This window comes from Hydractinia symbiolongicarpus, chromosome 9 (assembly GCF_029227915.1).
Source record: "Hydractinia symbiolongicarpus strain clone_291-10 chromosome 9, HSymV2.1, whole genome shotgun sequence".
In the NCBI taxonomy this organism is placed as follows: Eukaryota; Metazoa; Cnidaria; class Hydrozoa; order Anthoathecata; family Hydractiniidae; genus Hydractinia; species Hydractinia symbiolongicarpus.
The window spans coordinates 9,980,711-9,992,804 of NC_079883.1; the positions used below are offsets into that span (position 1 = coordinate 9,980,711).

The 12,094-nt window shown below is 40.4% G+C and overlaps 6 non-coding genes across 6 annotated transcripts; 4 read left to right on the top strand and 2 right to left on the bottom strand.

Moving 5' to 3' along the window:
* The first annotated feature begins 3,273 nt into the window (after positions 1-3,273).
* Positions 3,274-3,465, top strand: LOC130661052 (U2 spliceosomal RNA). The gene has a single exon (XR_008988247.1). It is a non-coding gene; the product is annotated as a U2 spliceosomal RNA (small nuclear RNA).
* A 185-nt stretch (positions 3,466-3,650) lies between these two features.
* Positions 3,651-3,815, top strand: LOC130660004 (U1 spliceosomal RNA). The gene has a single exon (XR_008987207.1). It is a non-coding gene; the product is annotated as a U1 spliceosomal RNA (small nuclear RNA).
* Positions 3,816-4,143: 328 nt separating this feature from the next.
* LOC130661739 (5S ribosomal RNA) lies at positions 4,144-4,262 on the bottom strand. Its single transcript, XR_008988916.1, has one exon. It is a non-coding gene; the product is annotated as a 5S ribosomal RNA (ribosomal RNA).
* Positions 4,263-9,125: 4,863 nt separating this feature from the next.
* Positions 9,126-9,317, top strand: LOC130661053 (U2 spliceosomal RNA). The gene has a single exon (XR_008988248.1). It is a non-coding gene; the product is annotated as a U2 spliceosomal RNA (small nuclear RNA).
* A 185-nt stretch (positions 9,318-9,502) lies between these two features.
* Positions 9,503-9,667, top strand: LOC130660005 (U1 spliceosomal RNA). The gene has a single exon (XR_008987208.1). It is a non-coding gene; the product is annotated as a U1 spliceosomal RNA (small nuclear RNA).
* Positions 9,668-9,995: 328 nt separating this feature from the next.
* On the bottom strand, positions 9,996-10,114 carry LOC130661740 (5S ribosomal RNA). The gene has a single exon (XR_008988917.1). It is a non-coding gene; the product is annotated as a 5S ribosomal RNA (ribosomal RNA).
* Positions 10,115-12,094: the final 1,980 nt, after the last annotated feature.

The following is a 12,094-nucleotide window of genomic DNA, read 5'->3' on the forward strand; positions in this document are numbered from 1 at the left end:
TGACATAGTATCGTATAGCAATAAATGTAACTGTGACAAGACTTTACACATTGTGTAATTTGGAAGCGTGCACAAAGTAATGTTTTAAAAGATTTGTGGCTATAAAAATAGCCGTTTTTGTTGAGCAATGACAACGCTTAACCTCCGAATCCGTAAAGAGTTCTTCCTTGACGTTTTAAGGCATAAACAACATCCATAGCGGTAACGGTCTTGCGTTTAGCGTGCTCTGTGTAGGTTACAGCATCACGAATAACATTCTCTAAGAAAACCTTCAGTACACCTCTGGTTTCCTCATAGATAAGGCCAGAGATACGTTTGACACCACCTCGTCGAGCAAGACGCCGAATAGCAGGTTTTGTGATTCCCTGAATGTTATCACGAAGAATTTTTCGGTGACGTTTAGCACCTCCTTTTCCCAATCCTTTACCTCCTTTTCCGCGTCCAGACATATTGATATAGTTGCGTACAGAACGAGTACAAAAACAACGTTTGAGTTAACAGAATTCAGACAGCTTTAAAAAGAGGCCATAAAATTACCTACTGCTCGTGGAAACACCCTAATTAACCAATAGAGTTGCGTCATTACAAAATGTTCCGAACATTTTGTACATTTTTTTAAGTAAAACTGTAGTTTTTTTAAAAATTCGTGGTCTTAATGTTTCAGTAAGGCAATAAATTTGGCATCGTTGGAATTCGCCAAACCTTCTGCTACTTACTAAAAAAAAAAAAAGTCAAAAGCTTTTGTGTATCAGAAGATACAGCCGTTTTCCCGTAGCCAAAAAACACAGATTTTATAAAAATGTTAAAGTAATGAGCGTAATGTCATTATGCAGCCAATCAGAAATTACTTTCTTAGCACCAATCAAATGGTTTGTTTTGAACCTTAGCTGTCAATCAATATGAGAAATAAAACTTTGGCGCGATAGTGCATTTTAGACCGTCTTGTGTATCCGTACTACATCGACTTCTTAAAATATGGCTCGTACAAAGCAAACTGCACGTAAATCTACTGGAGGAAAGGCTCCACGAAAACAACTCGCCACTAAAGCTGCGAGGAAAAGCGCACCAGCTACTGGAGGAGTGAAAAAACCACATCGTTACAGACCTGGTACAGTTGCTCTCAGAGAAATCAGAAGATACCAGAAGTCAACCGAGCTCTTGATCCGCAAGTTGCCTTTCCAGCGTCTTGTGCGAGAAATTGCTCAGGACTTCAAAACAGATCTGCGATTCCAGAGCACAGCCGTTATGGCTCTGCAAGAGGCTTCTGAAGCGTACCTTGTTGGCTTGTTCGAGGATACTAACTTGTGTGCCATTCACGCAAAACGAGTTACAATCATGCCTAAAGACATCCAGTTGGCAAGAAGAATTCGTGGGGAACGTGCCTAAGCATCTTACCAAACAAAAAACGGCTATTTTTATAGCCACACATCCATAAAAAATATTACGGCTAGCTTTTTATATCAAACTTTGTCCTGCTTTCTGTTTAAATTTTATGCTACATAAAAATTTTATGCTACATAAAGTTTGACAATGTTAAAAATATGAAGGGCAAGAAAAGTAAAAGCAAGAAAATAAGAAATTTAAAAACGAAAATACTTAAACTTAGGGAATCTAATCTTAAATTTACTCTTTTTTAACTGTTTAAGTGACTTAAACAAGTTTAACTTTGTACCAAGATAATGTTTTTTTGTAAATGTGTGGCTATAAAAATAGCCGTTTGTTAATGTAATAGCCAGATACACACAAATTATTTTTTTGCGGTCTTCTTTGCTGCCTTTTTGGGAGTCTTTTTGACCTTCTTTGCTGCAGGTTTTTTAGCAACAGGCTTCTTTGTGGGTTTCTTAGCTGCTGGTTTCTTAGCCGAGGCTTTCTTTGTGGCAGGCTTCTTTGCTGCTTTCTTTGGCGTGCTCTTCTTTGCTGGCTTCTTTTTTGGTGTACTTTTCTTTGCAGTAGGCTTCTTTGCCGTTGGCTTTTTTGCTGCGGCCTTTTTCTTAGGTTTTTCTTTTTTTACCTGACCTAGCTTGAATGATCCAGAAGCACCAGTGCCTTTAGTTTGAATCAAATCGCCTGATGTTACTCCTCGTTTAAGAGCCATTTTCAGATGATGATCTGAGTTTTCAGCAACTTTGTAATTTGCATGAATATATTTTGTAATAGCTTGGCGAGATGAACCACCGCGTTCCTTTAGGGTAGCGATAGCAGCCTTGATCATGTCCACATATTTAGGGTGATCAGCTGTCTTCTTTGCAGCAGGTTTCTTCTTGGGTGCGATTTTCTTTGGAGAAGCTGCTTCACTCATTTTTAATGTTTTCTTACAACAATCCAACGATAAACGATGCTTGTTATCACAGTAGAAGTATACTAAACATTACCGTGTAAATGAGATATAATTTAAGACGGTGCGAAGTATGCGGACGTAAAAGTACCACTCCCGGGAATTGATTTGGCGCGAAAACAGAAATGTGTGTTTCTGTACATCGTATAATGTCCGTTTTGGGTGCCGCGACTATGCGAAAGCATGTTAATTTTTATTTGTAGTACGACGCAATAGTCTGCAAGAGAAGCTGCTGGAGTTTGAGGTCTTCAGCATTACATCTAGTCTGTTAATTTGGGCTTCTTCCGCGCTCGTGTTAGGATTTTCATAAAGCGTTCTTTGGTTTGCGTTGCGTATGTCGGCCTACATCATCGACACGGCCTGTTTCCGGCTATTAGGAGCAATTCATATATTGGGCACTGCGTTTCGACTTTTTTATTAGACCACAGTAAAAAAATTCACTCACAGAAGTCCCTTTCTTTCATGGCTACAAACACGAAGAATTCTGTCGTAAGTAAAACGAATGCGCAAGCCAAAATGACGATGGGGCGAAGTCATAAACATGGCCCTGTGGCCCAATGGATAAGGCATCTGACTACGAATCAGGGGATTCCAGGTTCGACTCCTGGCAGGGTCGCACTGTCGCATTTCGGCTGCATGGTCTACTGTGTAACGCGCGCGCACGTTCTGGCGTAATGCGTTGATAAACGGAATGTACGCAGACATATTGGAAAGTAATATCACGCACTTAGTATCGTCGCCTTTGTTAGCATTCATGTAAGTTACCATCCACTCGCTACAGTCGCTCTCCATCCTACGGCTAAATCAACAGCCGTGATTTTTACTATGTCGCCGTCCATCCGTACGCGGTGACAGTTGTAAGCTTTACAGTAACGTGACATGCTCCACAAGCAGTTACGGTGTGTGGACGATGCCTATCATGGCAACGCTTGTTCTTTATCGCTTCTCGGCCTAATGGCTAAGATCAAGTGTAGTATCTGTTCTTATCAGTTTAATATCTGGTAGGCCATTCTCTGAATGGTCAGTATATTAATCTGATTTTTGGCCTTGGGTCATGGAGGTGGATTCATTCACGCCGTGACCACGGGTTGCCTTGGTGTTGCACTATTACCGATGGCGGCCCACATAAGCAATAAAAGAATAATAGCAGTCCTCTTTCCGACGGCACTCTGCATAGTCTACGGCGGGAACAAAACGCGTACACTGGGGGAGAATACAGCCTATGCCCCGCGACACGGCAGTTTATAACACACTCAAGCCACAAGCATTAACAAACTTTGAAGGGTACCCTCATGCTACGGTGCAGTTCCAACTCATACTTACCTGACGGGGAAGTAAAGACTGATCAATGAGGGTTTTCTTCCAGAGTGAGGCTCTTGCATTGCACTACGCTTGGGCTGACCTCTGCGATTACTGCAAACGTCAGTAACTCGACCGTACAATTTCTGGTAGTGGGGGCCTGCGTCCGCGCTCGCCCCCTCCTTAAGTCAAAATGAATGAGCTTAGAAAAGTTGCGCGGCCAAATGTCGGTGGTGACTTAAACGCTAAGGTAAAACCTCGCTTGGCTGTTACGAAACGTGATTGCGATATAAGTCCTCGGAAGGCGGCGGAATTTTATTTTATTTGCCATTCCGTCAGGGTTATTGGATGATCGGCAATAGATCGAGTTTGTATGCATTTGAAAGCTCTTTTTTCTCGTACTATCACCTGAAAATGTCGTAGGAAAATGTCATAGGAAACACTTTCAACAACCGCCACGTTCCTTAATTGTTATAACAAGAAATATATCACAGCAAATGAAAATGAAAAGCCTACGACACCGGGAGTTCCCAGGCGGTCCCCCATCCAAGTACTATCCCGGCCCGACGATGCTTAACTTCCGTGATCAGACGAGAACGGGTGTGTTCATCGTGGTATGGCCGTAGACATTAGTAGGTGCAAATACGTGCAATTTATTTTGACGTTGTGATCAAATTTTTTTATTTAATTTCTTTGAGTTACTTAGGACAAGGCGTATGCATGGATTATCTATTAGACTTTAAGGTTATAGTTTTGTGAAAAAAACAATGTTTTTTTAAAGATGTGTGGCTATAAAAATAGCCGTTGTTTTCTGAGTGTAGCGGTTTACTTCTTCTGTCCTTTGTCGTTCTTCTTTGGGAGTAAGACAGCTTGAATGTTTGGCAAAACACCACCAGCTGCAATGGTTACACCGCTCAAAAGTTTGTTTAATTCTTCATCATTACGAACAGCCAATTGTAAATGTCTTGGAATAATCCTAGCTTTTTTGTTGTCTCTTGCTGCGTTACCAGCCAACTCCAATATCTCAGCAGATAAATATTCCAAGACGGCTGCTAAGTAAACTGGTGCTCCAGATCCAATTCGGTTAGCATAGTGCCCTCTACGAAGGAATCTATGCACTCTACCGACTGGAAATTGAAGTCCAGCTCTTGAGGATCTTGTCTTGGCTTTAGCCTTAGCTTTTCCACCTTTTCCACGTCCAGACATAACTGCGATTTGATTTGTAAGTTAATACAAAAACGTACGAATATTTAACGTAAGTGTTAACGAAATAAACTTTACTCGTTTTTTCATCATAAAAATAGGATCGAAATCATGTTTTTTTAACCAATCATAATTAAGTATTAAACAAAAGATTTTTTTTTTAACCAATTAAATTGCGTATCGGCGTTTTCGGATCGAATTCGATCCGATTTTTTTACTTATAAACAAAAAGTTTTGACTTGCAGTTTAATGCTTATTTACAAGTTAAGTAGCAAAAATTTTTAACCATGTCTGACGCAGCAGCTAAAGGAGGAAAACAGGCACCTAAAGTAGCCAAGAAAGGTGAAAAAAGAGCCGGCAAAAAAGGAGGAAAGATTGGTGGAACTGGTGAAAAGAAACGCAAGAGAAAGAGAAAGGAAAGTTATGCTATTTACATCTACAATGTTTTGAAACAAGTTCACCCAGATGTCGGAGTTTCAAGCAAAGCTATGAGCATCATGAACTCATTTGTCAACGACATCTTTGAGCGCATTGCTTCCGAAGCTTCGCGTTTGGCTCTTCAAAACAAAAAGTCGACCATCTCTTCTCGTGAAATTCAAACCGCAGTACGTCTTCTCTTGCCTGGAGAACTTGCAAAACACGCAGTCAGTGAAGGAACAAAAGCCGTCACAAAATACACAAGCAGCAAGTAAACCAACGTCTACCAAACACAAACGGTCTTTTTTAAGACCACACATCTTTAAAAAAACATTTACTTGGCGTCACTACAAGTTAACCGAAGTTAATAAAACTTCTAAATAATGTGCTTAAGAACACTAGCCTACATTTAAAATACTTCCCCATGTGTGTGTGGATTAGCTTCACTTTTCATACGTATTATTAGCTGTACTTGCAGAAAAGACAAGTACATTGATCCATGTTATTGCTTACATTTAACTTAACCCAGCTTTTCACGGAAACACTCCCAGGCAAATTAACCCTACAAAGTATTTCTAAATTTTTTTTGTGTCATATATGACATAGTATCGTATAGCAATAAATGTAACTGTGACAAGACTTTACACATTGTGTAATTTGGAAGCGTGCACAAAGTAATGTTTTAAAAGATTTGTGGCTATAAAAATAGCCGTTTTTGTTGAGCAATGACAACGCTTAACCTCCGAATCCGTAAAGAGTTCTTCCTTGACGTTTTAAGGCATAAACAACATCCATAGCGGTAACGGTCTTGCGTTTAGCGTGCTCTGTGTAGGTTACAGCATCACGAATAACATTCTCTAAGAAAACCTTCAGTACACCTCTGGTTTCCTCATAGATAAGGCCAGAGATACGTTTGACACCACCTCGTCGAGCAAGACGCCGAATAGCAGGTTTTGTGATTCCCTGAATGTTATCACGAAGAATTTTTCGGTGACGTTTAGCACCTCCTTTTCCCAATCCTTTACCTCCTTTTCCGCGTCCAGACATATTGATATAGTTGCGTACAGAACGAGTACAAAAACAACGTTTGAGTTAACAGAATTCAGACAGCTTTAAAAAGAGGCCATAAAATTACCTACTGCTCGTGGAAACACCCTAATTAACCAATAGAGTTGCGTCATTACAAAATGTTCCGAACATTTTGTACATTTTTTTAAGTAAAACTGTAGTTTTTTTAAAAATTCGTGGTCTTAATGTTTCAGTAAGGCAATAAATTTGGCATCGTTGGAATTCGCCAAACCTTCTGCTACTTACTAAAAAAAAAAAAAGTCAAAAGCTTTTGTGTATCAGAAGATACAGCCGTTTTCCCGTAGCCAAAAAACACAGATTTTATAAAAATGTTAAAGTAATGAGCGTAATGTCATTATGCAGCCAATCAGAAATTACTTTCTTAGCACCAATCAAATGGTTTGTTTTGAACCTTAGCTGTCAATCAATATGAGAAATAAAACTTTGGCGCGATAGTGCATTTTAGACCGTCTTGTGTATCCGTACTACATCGACTTCTTAAAATATGGCTCGTACAAAGCAAACTGCACGTAAATCTACTGGAGGAAAGGCTCCACGAAAACAACTCGCCACTAAAGCTGCGAGGAAAAGCGCACCAGCTACTGGAGGAGTGAAAAAACCACATCGTTACAGACCTGGTACAGTTGCTCTCAGAGAAATCAGAAGATACCAGAAGTCAACCGAGCTCTTGATCCGCAAGTTGCCTTTCCAGCGTCTTGTGCGAGAAATTGCTCAGGACTTCAAAACAGATCTGCGATTCCAGAGCACAGCCGTTATGGCTCTGCAAGAGGCTTCTGAAGCGTACCTTGTTGGCTTGTTCGAGGATACTAACTTGTGTGCCATTCACGCAAAACGAGTTACAATCATGCCTAAAGACATCCAGTTGGCAAGAAGAATTCGTGGGGAACGTGCCTAAGCATCTTACCAAACAAAAAACGGCTATTTTTATAGCCACACATCCATAAAAAATATTACGGCTAGCTTTTTATATCAAACTTTGTCCTGCTTTCTGTTTAAATTTTATGCTACATAAAAATTTTATGCTACATAAAGTTTGACAATGTTAAAAATATGAAGGGCAAGAAAAGTAAAAGCAAGAAAATAAGAAATTTAAAAACGAAAATACTTAAACTTAGGGAATCTAATCTTAAATTTACTCTTTTTTAACTGTTTAAGTGACTTAAACAAGTTTAACTTTGTACCAAGATAATGTTTTTTTGTAAATGTGTGGCTATAAAAATAGCCGTTTGTTAATGTAATAGCCAGATACACACAAATTATTTTTTTGCGGTCTTCTTTGCTGCCTTTTTGGGAGTCTTTTTGACCTTCTTTGCTGCAGGTTTTTTAGCAACAGGCTTCTTTGTGGGTTTCTTAGCTGCTGGTTTCTTAGCCGAGGCTTTCTTTGTGGCAGGCTTCTTTGCTGCTTTCTTTGGCGTGCTCTTCTTTGCTGGCTTCTTTTTTGGTGTACTTTTCTTTGCAGTAGGCTTCTTTGCCGTTGGCTTTTTTGCTGCGGCCTTTTTCTTAGGTTTTTCTTTTTTTACCTGACCTAGCTTGAATGATCCAGAAGCACCAGTGCCTTTAGTTTGAATCAAATCGCCTGATGTTACTCCTCGTTTAAGAGCCATTTTCAGATGATGATCTGAGTTTTCAGCAACTTTGTAATTTGCATGAATATATTTTGTAATAGCTTGGCGAGATGAACCACCGCGTTCCTTTAGGGTAGCGATAGCAGCCTTGATCATGTCCACATATTTAGGGTGATCAGCTGTCTTCTTTGCAGCAGGTTTCTTCTTGGGTGCGATTTTCTTTGGAGAAGCTGCTTCACTCATTTTTAATGTTTTCTTACAACAATCCAACGATAAACGATGCTTGTTATCACAGTAGAAGTATACTAAACATTACCGTGTAAATGAGATATAATTTAAGACGGTGCGAAGTATGCGGACGTAAAAGTATCACTCCCGGGAATTGATTTGGCGCGAAAACAGAAATGTGTGTTTCTGTACATCGTATAATGTCCGTTTTGGGTGCCGCGACTATGCGAAAGCATGTTAATTTTTATTTGTAGTACGACGCAATAGTCTGCAAGAGAAGCTGCTGGAGTTTGAGGTCTTCAGCATTACATCTAGTCTGTTAATTTGGGCTTCTTCCGCGCTCGTGTTAGGATTTTCATAAAGCGTTCTTTGGTTTGCGTTGCGTATGTCGGCCTACATCATCGACACGGCCTGTTTCCGGCTATTAGGAGCAATTCATATATTGGGCACTGCGTTTCGACTTTTTTATTAGACCACAGTAAAAAAATTCACTCACAGAAGTCCCTTTCTTTCATGGCTACAAACACGAAGAATTCTGTCGTAAGTAAAACGAATGCGCAAGCCAAAATGACGATGGGGCGAAGTCATAAGCATGGCCCTGTGGCCCAATGGATAAGGCATCTGACTACGAATCAGGGGATTCCAGGTTCGACTCCTGGCAGGGTCGCACTGTCGCATTTCGGCTGCATGGTCTACTGTGTAACGCGCGCGCACGTTCTGGCGTAATGCGTTGATAAACGGAATGTACGCAGACATATTGGAAAGTAATATCACGCACTTAGTATCGTCGCCTTTGTTAGCATTCATGTAAGTTACCATCCACTCGCTACAGTCGCTCTCCATCCTACGGCTAAATCAACAGCCGTGATTTTTACTATGTCGCCGTCCATCCGTACGCGGTGACAGTTGTAAGCTTTACAGTAACGTGACATGCTCCACAAGCAGTTACGGTGTGTGGACGATGCCTATCATGGCAACGCTTGTTCTTTATCGCTTCTCGGCCTAATGGCTAAGATCAAGTGTAGTATCTGTTCTTATCAGTTTAATATCTGGTAGGCCATTCTCTGAATGGTCAGTATATTAATCTGATTTTTGGCCTTGGGTCATGGAGGTGGATTCATTCACGCCGTGACCACGGGTTGCCTTGGTGTTGCACTATTACCGATGGCGGCCCACATAAGCAATAAAAGAATAATAGCAGTCCTCTTTCCGACGGCACTCTGCACAGTCTACGGCGGGAACAAAACGCGTACACTGGGGGAGAATACAGCCTATGCCCCGCGACACGGCAGTTTATAACACACTCAAGCCACAAGCATTAACAAACTTTGAAGGGTACCCTCATGCTACGGTGCAGTTCCAACTCATACTTACCTGACGGGGAAGTAAAGACTGATCAATGAGGGTTTTCTTCCAGAGTGAGGCTCTTGCATTGCACTACGCTTGGGCTGACCTCTGCGATTACTGCAAACGTCAGTAACTCGACCGTACAATTTCTGGTAGTGGGGGCCTGCGTCCGCGCTCGCCCCCTCCTTAAGTCAAAATGAATGAGCTTAGAAAAGTTGCGCGGCCAAATGTCGGTGGTGACTTAAACGCTAAGGTAAAACCTCGCTTGGCTGTTACGAAACGTGATTGCGATATAAGTCCTCGGAAGGCGGCGGAATTTTATTTTATTTGCCATTCCGTCAGGGTTATTGGATGATCGGCAATAGATCGAGTTTGTATGCATTTGAAAGCTCTTTTTTCTCGTACTATCACCTGAAAATGTCGTAGGAAAATGTCATAGGAAACACTTTCAACAACCGCCACGTTCCTTAATTGTTATAACAAGAAATATATCACAGCAAATGAAAATGAAAAGCCTACGACACCGGGAGTTCCCAGGCGGTCCCCCATCCAAGTACTATCCCGGCCCGACGATGCTTAACTTCCGTGATCAGACGAGAACGGGTGTGTTCATCGTGGTATGGCCGTAGACATTAGTAGGTGCAAATACGTGCAATTTATTTTGACGTTGTGATCAAATTTTTTTATTTAATTTCTTTGAGTTACTTAGGACAAGGCGTATGCATGGATTATCTATTAGACTTTAAGGTTATAGTTTTGTGAAAAAAACAATGTTTTTTTAAAGATGTGTGGCTATAAAAATAGCCGTTGTTTTCTGAGTGTAGCGGTTTACTTCTTCTGTCCTTTGTCGTTCTTCTTTGGGAGTAAGACAGCTTGAATGTTTGGCAAAACACCACCAGCTGCAATGGTTACACCGCTCAAAAGTTTGTTTAATTCTTCATCATTACGAACAGCCAATTGTAAATGTCTTGGAATAATCCTAGCTTTTTTGTTGTCTCTTGCTGCGTTACCAGCCAACTCCAATATCTCAGCAGATAAATATTCCAAGACGGCTGCTAAGTAAACTGGTGCTCCAGATCCAATTCGGTTAGCATAGTGCCCTCTACGAAGGAATCTATGCACTCTACCGACTGGAAATTGAAGTCCAGCTCTTGAGGATCTTGTCTTGGCTTTAGCCTTAGCTTTTCCACCTTTTCCACGTCCAGACATAACTGCGATTTGATTTGTAAGTTAATACAAAAACGTACGAATATTTAACGTAAGTGTTAACGAAATAAACTTTACTCGTTTTTTCATCATAAAAATAGGATCGAAATCATGTTTTTTTAACCAATCATAATTAAGTATTAAACAAAAGATTTTTTTTTTAACCAATTAAATTGCGTATCGGCGTTTTCGGATCGAATTCGATCCGATTTTTTTACTTATAAACAAAAAGTTTTGACTTGCAGTTTAATGCTTATTTACAAGTTAAGTAGCAAAAATTTTTAACCATGTCTGACGCAGCAGCTAAAGGAGGAAAACAGGCACCTAAAGTAGCCAAGAAAGGTGAAAAAAGAGCCGGCAAAAAAGGAGGAAAGATTGGTGGAACTGGTGAAAAGAAACGCAAGAGAAAGAGAAAGGAAAGTTATGCTATTTACATCTACAATGTTTTGAAACAAGTTCACCCAGATGTCGGAGTTTCAAGCAAAGCTATGAGCATCATGAACTCATTTGTCAACGACATCTTTGAGCGCATTGCTTCCGAAGCTTCGCGTTTGGCTCTTCAAAACAAAAAGTCGACCATCTCTTCTCGTGAAATTCAAACCGCAGTACGTCTTCTCTTGCCTGGAGAACTTGCAAAACACGCAGTCAGTGAAGGAACAAAAGCCGTCACAAAATACACAAGCAGCAAGTAAACCAACGTCTACCAAACACAAACGGTCTTTTTTAAGACCACACATCTTTAAAAAAACATTTACTTGGCGTCACTACAAGTTAACCGAAGTTAATAAAACTTCTAAATAATGTGCTTAAGAACACTAGCCTACATTTAAAATACTTCCCCATGTGTGTGTGGATTAGCTTCACTTTTCATACGTATTATTAGCTGTACTTGCAGAAAAGACAAGTACATTGATCCATGTTATTGCTTACATTTAACTTAACCCAGCTTTTCACGGAAACACTCCCAGGCAAATTAACCCTACAAAGTATTTCTAAATTTTTTTTGTGTCATATATGACATAGTATCGTATAGCAATAAATGTAACTGTGACAAGACTTTACACATTGTGTAATTTGGAAGCGTGCACAAAGTAATGTTTTAAAAGATTTGTGGCTATAAAAATAGCCGTTTTTGTTGAGCAATGACAACGCTTAACCTCCGAATCCGTAAAGAGTTCTTCCTTGACGTTTTAAGGCATAAACAACATCCATAGCGGTAACGGTCTTGCGTTTAGCGTGCTCTGTGTAGGTTACAGCATCACGAATAACATTCTCTAAGAAAACCTTCAGTACACCTCTGGTTTCCTCATAGATAAGGCCAGAGATACGTTTGACACCACCTCGTCGAGCAAGACGCCGAATAGCAGGTTTTGTGATTCCCTGAATGTTATCACGAAGAATTTTT